At 47.5% G+C, this 11,805-nt stretch overlaps 1 pseudogene; it reads left to right on the top strand.

Moving 5' to 3' along the window:
• The first annotated feature begins 2,932 nt into the window (after positions 1-2,932).
• On the top strand, positions 2,933-7,979 carry LOC124662536 (annotated as a pseudogene).
• Positions 7,980-11,805: the final 3,826 nt, after the last annotated feature.

The following is an 11,805-nucleotide window of genomic DNA, read 5'->3' as shown; positions in this document are numbered from 1 at the left end:
TATTGCTAGGGCGGACCTAAACATATTTTGGACCCAGTGAAAAATAAAATAAATATATTTATACTAAACTTTATTAAATTATTATGGCTTATTTACTTTATCTTACAACAATATTAAACGAGTACAATTTTTATCTACTAATAGGTATCACTCCTGACCACATCAAATGCCACTAATACTAATTGCATCGATCTTAGTTACATAGTTGTAATGTATATCCTTACAAAATTGTGTTATGATAAATTTAAACCGTGTGATATATATAAAAAAATTGCATTGCATTAGTTTTTCATAACTTCATAGCTTATACCGTGTATATGTATATATTTGTGCGCGAATATATGCTCGTGGGTGTCCGTGTCTTTAGTATCGATCCTTAATGTCACACGCACCAGAGATATCTAAAGTGTACGGATGATGTAATGTAAATATTTTAAGATGGTTTCTCACATATGACTAGGCAAGATATTTATATAAGCATTTTAGAGTGTAAATTGAACGGTCGGTAAATTTTTCCTCTCAAGTTGGATTCAATAACAACAATATATGCCTGCATGCTTTGTACTTCCTATTCAAATAGTAGCAGCATTGGTCGCGGTAACCACTGAGGGCATCTCCAGCGAAGCAACACAAACGGACAATGAGCGACCATTTTCGTCCGCCGTGACCGGAGCGGAAAGCGTCTGCCAGAAGCCGATTTCAGAAGAGTTTAGCATCTACTGTTGCATCGGAATCGGCGTTTAGCACTGGGCGTAGAGTTATATCTGATTTTAGAAGCCGATTGACCCCAGACACAGCTGAAGCTCTAATCTGTATGCAAGACTGGTTTCGTACATCAAGTGAGAACTCTCCTATTCTTGTCATATTTTATAAATTTGTCTGCAAGATTTGTTTTGTACACCATGTTTACAAGTGTATCACTTGTTCTATTCTTTTCTATGTAGGTACACCTGGACTTAGCACAGCATCTGTGTATGACATACTTGGTGAGGAAGGTCTCTCCATTTCAGCAACTGAACCATGCTGAAACCAAATCCCAAACACATGGTAAGGATATTTTATAAATTTGTCTGCAAGATTATGTTTCTTCAAATATAGCATCTTTCTTCAAATCTAGCTAATTTTCAGCTTATTTTGCTACGAACCATGGTGGTTTTACCATTCATCTATGGTTCATTCCACTGTTTGTTTGACAGATTATAGCCTGTTTGTTTGACAGACTGCTGCCCAGTTTATTCATTCCGCTGTTTGTTTGATAGCCTACTGCCCAGTTTACTGACTTCATGTTGGTTATTTACTGATGAAAATCTATTCCGAACAAATGTCTTCATTGTATCACGTTTCTATATACCAGCCTGGCCGAATATGCTAATACTATAAAGTTGTTACATTTGCCTAATATCTGCAATCCTTACAAAATATGCTCTGTCTTTCAAGGTTTTGCAAAGGAGACTGACGATGGCGCGGATGAAGAGCTGCAACAACTCCATTTTAAGGACAAATTAAGAATGAGAACATGGCTGAAACGTTTAGCCTGTTTTTTTTTTATCCTGTTTAAGTTCAGACCCATAAAAGAGATTGTTGGTGACAGTGTTGTTTTGTTTCTATCGCTTGTCCCTATCGCTATGCTTACTGTCAACTCTAGTATTGTAATAGCAACAAGGTCTGGATGTTCTTAGTCTTGTCGGAATTTTTTGCTGTCGATTCATACATATTTTGTGTCACATGACTGTCAAATTTTGAATTTACCTGTAAATTGTTAATACTTTTAGCAAAGGCCATGCTGATTTTTCTTTAGAAACGAGCCGACGAGCCGTGCGACCATTTCTCATATGCCATAATGGCCATTGCACGATATTAAAAGGTTCGAACCTTAATAACCAACGGTTAACCATTTAAACCCTTTTTCACAAAATGGTTAACCATTTAAACCTTTTTCACAAAATGGTTAAATAGGTTCGTATCCAAAAAATAAATGGTTAACCAAATCCCATCGATGCTAACAGATAATTTTAGGATGCAAATGAAATGATGTCGCTGACTTGGGGAAAACTGAATGACCTGTCATATTTGCCGTGCGCTTTGGCTGGGAGAATTGGAGCAGCCGCGAGCTAGAAGTTGAGCAGGAAAACAGAGAGGAGCTTGTGCGGTTGTCTTGCTGTGCCGGAACGCCGCCGCTGCTAGCTGTCTGGCCCCTGCTGGCCTGCGTCTGCTGCCTAGTGCCTAGGGCTTGTTTGCGTGCGGACATGGTAAGGTTTGGGGCCTGTCTGCCTGGGCTCCGTGCTGGACGGCCGCCAGGTCGAGTTGCTCCGACGGTCCGGCTGCTACCTCCGCCGCGCAGCCATCGGCGGCAGGTCTGCATCAGATGCGTCGTGCACGAGCAGTGGAACAGGAAGCAAAGCAGGGCAGCAGGCGACGAACTGAATCGCGACCGAATCAGCCTGCTGTCGTGTTGATTGGGCTGAGTTTCTGGGCTTTAGACATGGAGATATAGGCATCATTTTTTCCGCTCTCGGGCTGGGCCGGCCATGGTCCGGTTTTGCCTCACATAGGTCCACCAGTGGACATGGTCATGGTAGGTGAGAGGTGGGAGCCTAATCCATGGTGGTACCACCGTCATTGTTGGCAGCGTCATGGTGGTATTTTCATGTTTCGTCGTGGTATATCTAGTGCCCAATTTCGTAGACGGCGCCATGGTCATGTTAGGTGAGAGCTGACCGGTCATAATCCATGGTGGTAGCCACCGTTATCGTCGTTGGGTATTTTCAAACGTAGTCGTGGTAAGCCTTTGTGTTCGATTTCGTGGACGGTGAGTAAGTGATGATAGGAGAGATGGTAATCCATGGTGGTAAGAAACAAAGAACCCTCGTTGGCGGCGACATGGTGGTATTTTCGAGTGCCATCATGATATGCCGGCGTGGACCACATCGGCATGGTGTTATTTCTGCGCGCTGGCATCGGCGGCGACATGGCGATAGTTGTGGTAGGTGAGAGGTGAAAGATAAGATCACCATGTGGTATTTTTGGCGCGCCTCGTGGCATGCCGACGTGAACATCGACATCATGGTGGTGTCCATCTTCGTGGATGGCGACGTGCTGATGCTTGTGATGGGTGCAATCATGGCTTGCCAGCATCGACAGCGGTGTCATGATGATGTCCGGCTTCCTCAACGGCGACATGGTGATACTTGTGATGGATGAGGTAAGGTCACTATAATGCCAAAAGGGTGATGCTAAGAAAAACATAGCGCAACCAAATAAAACGGTACTTAGATATCCTAGATGCAACCCGAACTACCGAACAAAACATCAAAATTGGCTCCGAGCTCGTTACAAGAAGCTCCAAAATAAGGGCACACTACCAAACACGCACTTTTATCTTGACAAAAAAGTCTTTCATATATACTACGTGCGTGGCGTGCGTACTCGGTACTCGTCTTCTCTCTCGCTTGGATAGTCAGAGCATCTACAGTCGCGTTCCCCAAAGCGTCCCTCAAACCGCGCCGGATTGTTCGTGATGCGTTTGGGGGACGTCGCTCCCCAGTCGCGTCCCTCCCTAAATGAATATTGGTGCACGAAAATAAATGTTTTTCATTCAAATTTGATTATATATTACAAAGTTTGAATGAAAAAAGCTAGATTTCATCTAAACCGGCGGTGCGTTCGACGGCCCCGTCGTCGCCTCCCCTCCGACGCAGCTCTTGCTGCGTGCGCCGCCTCTCCGTGCATAGGGCGGTGGCCAGACGCCGCTGCTCCAACAGCGGGTCGACGTCCGCCCTCCCCTGCTGCGCCGCCTGGAGGGAGAGCTCGACGGCGCGATGAATCTGCGCCTCTTCGCGGTCACGGGCGTCGTCCTGGAGCTTCTTCTCCGACACGAAGGACTCGACGAGCGCGCATTGCTGATCTGCCGTCTCGTCCGGGTGCGGCCCGTCGTCGTCGGACCACGCGAACTCGATGTCGTCGTCCTCCTCCACCCCGGTCTCCTCCTCCTCCTCCGCCTCGGCCTCCTCCTCCTCCATTTGCGCCTCCTCCTCATCCGTTGGGGCCTCCATCATCGCCGCCGCCAACTCGTCCGCCCGCCTCCTCCAGGCCGTCTCCGTTGCCGTCAGTGCCGCCTCCCGCTGCTGACGCTCCTCCGCCGCCAGCTGCTGCTGGCGCTCGAGCGACTCCCACCGCAGGCGCTCGATCGCCACCCGCCGTTCATGGTACTGCGCATCCCGCTCCTCGCGCTGGTGCCGACGCTCATCATCCCACCTCCGGCTCATCTCCTCCGTCCCCCGCCACCGCGCCTCCTCTTCCGTGGAGGCGTCGAACGCCGCAATGGTGTCCGCCAGCGCCTCCTCCTGCCACGCTGATGTCGTCGTGTGTCACTGCGCGCGAATAACTTCCGCCGCGAGGTAGGCGACGGTTAGGTCCAAACTTGAATGAGTCGCTGACTCGTCGGGCCCGCGTCGCTTCGCCTCGCTTTTCGTTGTGTCCGGAGGCGGGGACGGGCTCGGGACGCCGGACACCATATCGGGGCGCGCCGAACAAAATTAGGCTTTGGACGACGCAGCTGGAACCGTTTTTTGCTCCGGCGCGCCCCAAATTGCTTTGAGGGACGCTTTGAGGAACGCGACTGGAAATGCTCTCAGCAAGTAAAAGTAGCCCCGTGTAGCTGGAGGCCTGGAGTGTAGAAATCAACTTCACATTGATATACACGCCCGTTGACAATCCTGCTAAACAAACACACATCCCCTCATCCAAAACATAACTTATCGTCGTATTTGGCTTGCTAATCACGTGACGTGATCGTTTACCCTCTTGGTATTAAGATCCAGTCGACAATATAACAGTGTTAGCTTCTCGATTGATCGGTCTTCATCCGGCCAACTAACCCGGCCCCTTTGCCTCCTCCGGCCCCTGGTTCATTCTTTCCATTCGAAAGATCGGGACAGGGAGCAAGGAGGGTAGCCTGTAGCTGAACAGCCAGCGAGCGTTGTCGTTCCTCCTCGGGGCAGCTCTGCCCACGATCCTCCTCTTCGCCTTGGCGACCGATCGGGTTGGCGACAGCGTCTCCGGGGGCTTGTGGGGGTACACGTACAACGGTGCTTCTCCCAGATTTTTTTTTTTTTTTGCTTGGTTCTGCATGCCCCAGCTAGGGCTAACCGGCTAAGAGCATAAAAATACAAAAAAAAATTAGGGTTGATTTTTTTTTTTGAGAAAAGAACCACACAAGGGACCCCAGTTTCATTAGAAACTGAAGTCACTCAGAATATTTACGTGGTTCAAAGAACTAACTTCAAAATAAAAATCAGGACAAAACCTGCTTATCTATTCAACTTGAAACTGAAAAGAGGCCGCAAGGAAGCCTAACCATCCAAGCAATAAACCAGAGGCTAGGTACTTGAACCGAAATTACTGGCTTTTAGGCTACACACCACTACAGAGAATGATAGCTAAGAAAAACGACGATAGATGATGATGTTGCAACTTTGTCTTCAGGAAGTTGTTGCAGAAACCAAACTAGGTGGTAATCCTCCTCCTCACATGATTCCATCTGTGATTCTACCCGAAGACCTCCTGCGCCACATGCGTCATCTTTCTAGCCTAACTTTTGCAGCCTGTTTTTCTGCAATTTCGACCAAGTGTTAATAAAATGACAAACAAGAGTAATAACACTTGTGGGGTATCTAGGGCGAATTTTTTGAAAACAAGATTTGTTTCTTGTTTTCCAAATAACCCATACAACCGCCACGGAATCCTACAATTGCAGCCTTCCTATCTCGGCTCGAATGCATGTTGAATCAATCTCTATATAGATCAGCAAAGCATTCGGATAACTTACTAATCCCTAAAGAAACACTAACCAGGTTCCAAATATATTTCGCTAGAGGGCACAAGAAGAACATGTATTCCTGAGTTTTGTAATCATCACAGAACTAACACAGTTTCACTTTCTTCCACCCTTTCTTCTTAAGGTTCTCTTTAGTTAGGATTCTATTCTTAATTACCAACCAGCAAAAGACTTTGATCCTCAAAGGAAGCTTGAGGGTCCACATAGTTTTATAGGGGAAATTAACCTTTTTTTGCTACTCCCACTAGTCTTCCCGTATCCCTAGGTCACCAATTTGACTATATAATTTAAATTATATTATTAGAAAATAGAATATCTAAACTTTCTAATGATATAATTTTTATAACATACTCCGTATAACTAATGCTAACTTGATCAAATTTTCGGCCTAGGGGTACGCGCACGTCTAATAAACTATGAGAGAAGAAGTACTAAAAAGGAATACATTGATTTGGCCGAAAAAGTATCAGATTTTGTCAACAACCACGAAACTCTAGGGTTGATGGGTTAACAGAAATGGACGATCACCTGAAAGCTTCTGAAGTTTCAGTCAATCATTCCTCCATACAAGAGAACGACCATGATATGAGGATCTAAAAGTGTTCGTGATTGACTGAAAGATGAAGTTCCTTTTTTTCCCCTTCATTCAATAGGCACTCGCCTAGGATAAACGGTTGTAGAAACTTTAACATGGACGATTCAGTGAGTCGGCACTAAATTTTATGGTTCAGACTGAACTTTTCCCTATATATATAGAACATAATATGCATGTGCATGTGGCATGCCATTGGTAACACGTTGCTAAATGGACCGAATTAGAACGGGGCATAAACCAATTTTTAGAGAAGAAGGGGCAGAACTGAACCATTTGTGTGACATTTATATACTCAAATGGGTTTTCACGCAACCAACATTATTGTATCTTTGAGAGAAACGATACATATTTCTGAAGAAGTCTCATTCGGCACGTAGGAGAAATTTCCAGGCCTAGCCGAGCTGTTGCCGAGGGTGGCGATGGAGGACCGGACGGTGATCCTCACGTCGGTGAATGAGGCGTGGGCGCGGCCGGGCTCGCTCCTCGATATCTACCTCGAGAGCTTCAAAAACGGCAAGGACACAGCGCACCTCCTGTGATCGCCCTCGACCCTGCCGGCCTCCGTCGTTGCGTCTCCGTGCACCCTCACTGCTACCTCCTAGAAAACGTGACCGCCGCCAACCTCAGCTCTGCTACACGGTTCATGTCCAACACGGACGGAGACAAGGGGGACAAGGGGGGGGGGGGGGGCAACCCCTCCTATGCTCATGATTTTCCTTTGAACACAAGCCATAATAGCTCCATATTTACATGATTTTAGCTAGTTCTGCCCCCTCATAATAAGATTCCTCCCCTTATAGTTCATTCATGGCTCCGTCCCTGATGTCCAAGCAGTACCTCGAGCTCGTCTGGACCAAGCTATCCCTTCAGCAGCGCGTCCTCGAGCTCGGCTACAACTTCCTCTTCACCGTACGTAAGATCGAGTTAAATCATGAGCAGTCCTACTAATTCTAACACGTACTCCATGGAGTTCACGGTGATTGTTAGCGGTCGATCGATCCATCTTGCTTGCATTGCATGTAGGATGCTGACATGATAGTGCTTCGGAACCCGTTGCGGCGGATCCCGGTGTACGCGGACATGAGCGTGTCCTCCGACGACTTCTCGCCGGCGCGGGCGCACCCGCTGGACAACCCGATCAACACGGGGCTCTACTACATGAAGGCGACGAGCAGGAACGTGGCCGTGCTCCGGTACTGGCGCGCGGCACGGGTGAGGTTCCCTCGCGCGCACGACCAGCAGGTGTTCGAAAAGATCAAGCGAGAGCTGGTGGCGAAGCTCGGCGTCACGATCGAGCCCCTTGACACGGCCTACTTCGGTGGGTTCTGCGAGTACCACGACGACCTCAGCACCGCCTGCACCATGCACGCCGACTGCTGCGTCCGCGTGGACAACAAAGTGCACGACCTTACGGATATGGCGGCTGACTGGAAGAGGTACACGGCCATGGCGCCGGAGGAGAGGAAGAGGGTGGCCGGGAACCTCACATGGACGGTGCCCGTCCGGTGCCGTGAGTCCGTCAAGTGGCGTAAACCTGTACACCCTTGATGCAGGTTAAGGTTGTTGGAGAAAATGCGCTTACTTGTCAAGAGTTTGACATGCATGTGATGTTGCTTCCCCTTTGCAGAACATGAATCTGAGTGTAATTCGGTGGAAACAGAATAAAAAAACTCACAACTGTATTATCCACCAATGCTCTTTCTATGACCTAGAGTCTTCGGAGAATTATGAACCTACGTTGTGCTGTATCTTGTGCATCTATAGAGTTTCATCCGAAAATATAACTATATGTGATTTTTTTTCCGAAATGGGAGCATAGTCTCAGCCTCTGCATCTAAAAGATGGACACATCTTTTCTTTATTAGAATATTCACAAAGCCTTAGAAGGAAGATACAAAGATGAACTCGAAGCCACATTTCCAGCGACAACTCGCTATACCTACAAAAGTGATGAAGGGGGCGACCATGAACAGGACCATTACCCTGACAATACACCAACACACATCATCTAAAACCGAGTGCTTTCCCAAGCCGCCCATTGGCGGGTGAGAAGCACAACCAGTCAAGCAGATCCTCAACGCACGCCATTGCACACGCCGCAGAAATCGCTACCGTCGTCTTCCTCGAACTCGTCTCCAAGAGGGATCATCGCATTGACCTTGCCAGGCCTGCCATCGATGCTACGGCGCCAGACGACACCACCATCCTGCGCGCGTCCATCACACTGCGTCCGTCTCCGAGACACCACTGTGTTGGAGATATGCCCAAGAGGCAATAATAAAGTGGTTATTATATATCTTATGTTTATGATAAATGTTTATATACCATGCTATAATTGTATTAACCGAAACATTGATACATGTGTGATATGTAAAGGTAAACACTCCACATCGCAGCCCGATGGGAGTCGATTCATCGGACCGATCGGTGGCCGTTCATGTGCATACCATCGCACGGCCCTCACCAGGTTGCTTCCACCGTTCAAATAAACAAAGAAGAAACAGTCCCCCTGATGCCGCATCATGCCCACATGCACGCGAGATTGCTTCTCCACCAAAGAGCCAGCCATGCTTTCCTCCTCATGCTGCCATTGTTCTCCAACGCGCCAGACCCTCCCATCCAACACGCAGCGTGCTGCTCCACCAGAATCCACATCTAAGTGTGTGCATTCTGTTTGATTCATGTGTGGCGGCAGACGGAAGTGCAGCCAGGAGCGTGTCGCGTCCTGGACTCCTGGCGAGGGTGAGCACGGTCATTTTGATTCATGGTTCTGGTCGGCGAGCTTGTGGCGATCAATCTTGGCGTACGCATCGAGCACAAGGATGTGCTTCGCCGCCGAGATCGCTGCATGACGCCGACCGCCTCCGCCTCTACAGCAGACCACACGAAGCTTCCTTCCCAGATCATGGATTCGATGATGCTTCCTTCCCAGACCATGGCTTCTACGTTGCTTCCTTGCCAGACCTTAGATTCTATGTTGCTTCCGTCCCAGTCTCCCAGACCATGGAATCTACAAGGATGTGCTTCCCAAATTCCTACTTTGCTTCCGTCCCAGACCATGGATTATAGTAGCTTCACATGCATGTGCTTCCTTTTACCAATTTAACTGCTCCAGAAGCCAAAAAAAAAATGATGCCACTTGCTACATCATCAAAAATTACAGCGCTACTGGTGAAATAATGGCATGCTTCTTGCATAAAACAATTGTGCTTCACATAAACTTTTCATGAAACTCAATCTCATGTGTCCGTTTTTTTCATCTTTTTTCTGGTGAAGAAGCAACTATGATAAGGAAGAAATGCACGAGACGTTAACCTCTTACGTGAGTTACGGGAGCAGTTTATGGGAGCTGTTTTCGGTAGCAGTTTTTAGAAAGGAAGCATGCAGTCGTGTCTAGGAGCAGTTTTCGGGAGCAGTTTTTAGAAAAAGGAAGCGTGCAATCGTCGATCCTGGATTCACGGAAACAGCCGCGCGGCCCTGGCTGAAATCCTACGGCGAAGCTCCTTCATATCCTACGGCTAAACGTTGGTCCGATGGGAAGCAAAAAATCGGGAGCCGATTCCTAGCGCTGCCCATATGTAAACAACAAAGAGTCCCTAGTATGCCTCTTAACTAGCTTGTTGATTAATGGATGATTAGTTTCATAATCATGAACATTGGATGTTATTAATAACAAGGTTATATCATTGTATGATCAAGGTTATGATGGCATATCACTTCAGTAAATTATCTTTGTTATCGCTTTACCTCGCTCGGGACGCGCAGAACTAAGCTTGGGGATGCTTGATACGTCTCCCGACGTATCGATAACCTCTTATGTTCTATGCCATATTATTGATGATACCTACATGGTTTTATGCGCACTTTATGTCATATTCGGTAAGCACTTCCTTTCTCGAAACTAACCTATTAACAAGATGCCGAAGTGCCGGTTCCTCGTTTTCCGCCGTTTTTGGTTTCAGAAATCCTAGTAGCGAAATATTCTCGAATCGGACGAAATCAAGACCCGGTGTTCCTATTTTCACCGGAAGCATCCGGAGACACCGGGAAGGACCGGAGGGGGGGCACCGGGGCCCCCGGACCATAGGCACGGCGGCCTGTGGCCCGCGGCCGCGCCGCCCTTCTCGGTGTGGCCACCCCGCCTAGGCCCTCCTCGCGCCGCCTCTTCACCTATATAAAAGCCTCCGCCGCGAAAGCCCCGACACGGAAAAACCACGATACGGAAAACCTTCCAGAGCCGCCGCCATCGCGAAGCCAAGATGCGGGGACGGGAGTCTCGTTCCGGCACCCTGCCGGAGCGGGGAAGTGCCCCGGAAGGCTTCTCCATCGACACCGCTGCCATCTCCACCGCCATCTTCATCACCGCTGCTTGCTCCCATGAGGAGGGAGTAGTTCTCCATCGAGGCTCGGGGCTGTACCGGTAGCTATGTGGTTCATCTCTCTCCTATGTGCTTCAATACAATAATCTCATGAGCTGCCTTACATGATTGAGATTCATATGATGATGCTTGTAATCTAGATGTCATTATGCTAGTCAAGTGAGTTTTACTTATGTGATCTCCGGAGACTCCTTGTCCCACGTGTGTAAAGGTGACGAGTGTGTGCACCGTGTGGGTCTCTTAGGCTATATTTCACAGAATACTTATTCACTTTGTTGAATGGCATAGTGAGGTGCTTATTTATATCTCTTTATGATTGCAATGTGTTTGTATCACAATTTATCTATGTGCTACTCTAGCAATGTTATTAAAGTAGTTTTATTCCTCCTGCACGTGTGCAAAGGTGACGATGTGTGCACCGTGTTAGTACTTGGTTTATGCTATGATCATGATCTCTTGTAGATTGCGAAGTTAACTATTGCTATGATAATATTGATGTGATCTATTCCTCCTACATATGCATGAAGGTGACGGTGTGCATGCTATGCTAGTACTTGGTTTAGTCTTTTGATCTATCTTACACTAAAGGTTACTAAAATATGAGCATTATTGTGGAGCTTGTTAACTCCGGCATTGAGGGTTCGTGTAATCCTACGCAATGTGTTCATCATCCAACAAAAGTGTAGAGTATGCATTTATCTATTACTGTTATGTGATCAATGTTGAGAGTGTCCACTAGTGAAAGTCTAATCCCTAGGCCTTGTTCCTAAATCTGCTATACGTTTGCTTGTTCTTTGTTTCTTGCGTTACTACTGCTTGCATTACTCTACTGCTTGTTTCTTCGTCTGGGCAAAGCACTTTTACAGGTGCTGTTGCTACTACTTATTCATACCACCTGTATTTCACTATCTCTTCGCCGAACTAGTGCACCTATTAGGTGTGTTGGGGACACAAGAGACTTCTTGCTTTGTGGTTGCGGGGTTGCATGAGAGGAT

This window comes from Lolium rigidum, chromosome 6 (assembly GCF_022539505.1).
Source record: "Lolium rigidum isolate FL_2022 chromosome 6, APGP_CSIRO_Lrig_0.1, whole genome shotgun sequence".
NCBI lineage: Eukaryota > Viridiplantae > Streptophyta > Magnoliopsida > Poales > Poaceae > Lolium > Lolium rigidum.
The sequence above is the reverse complement of the archived record's forward strand: the minus strand, read 5'-3'. Positions and strand labels throughout refer to the sequence as shown.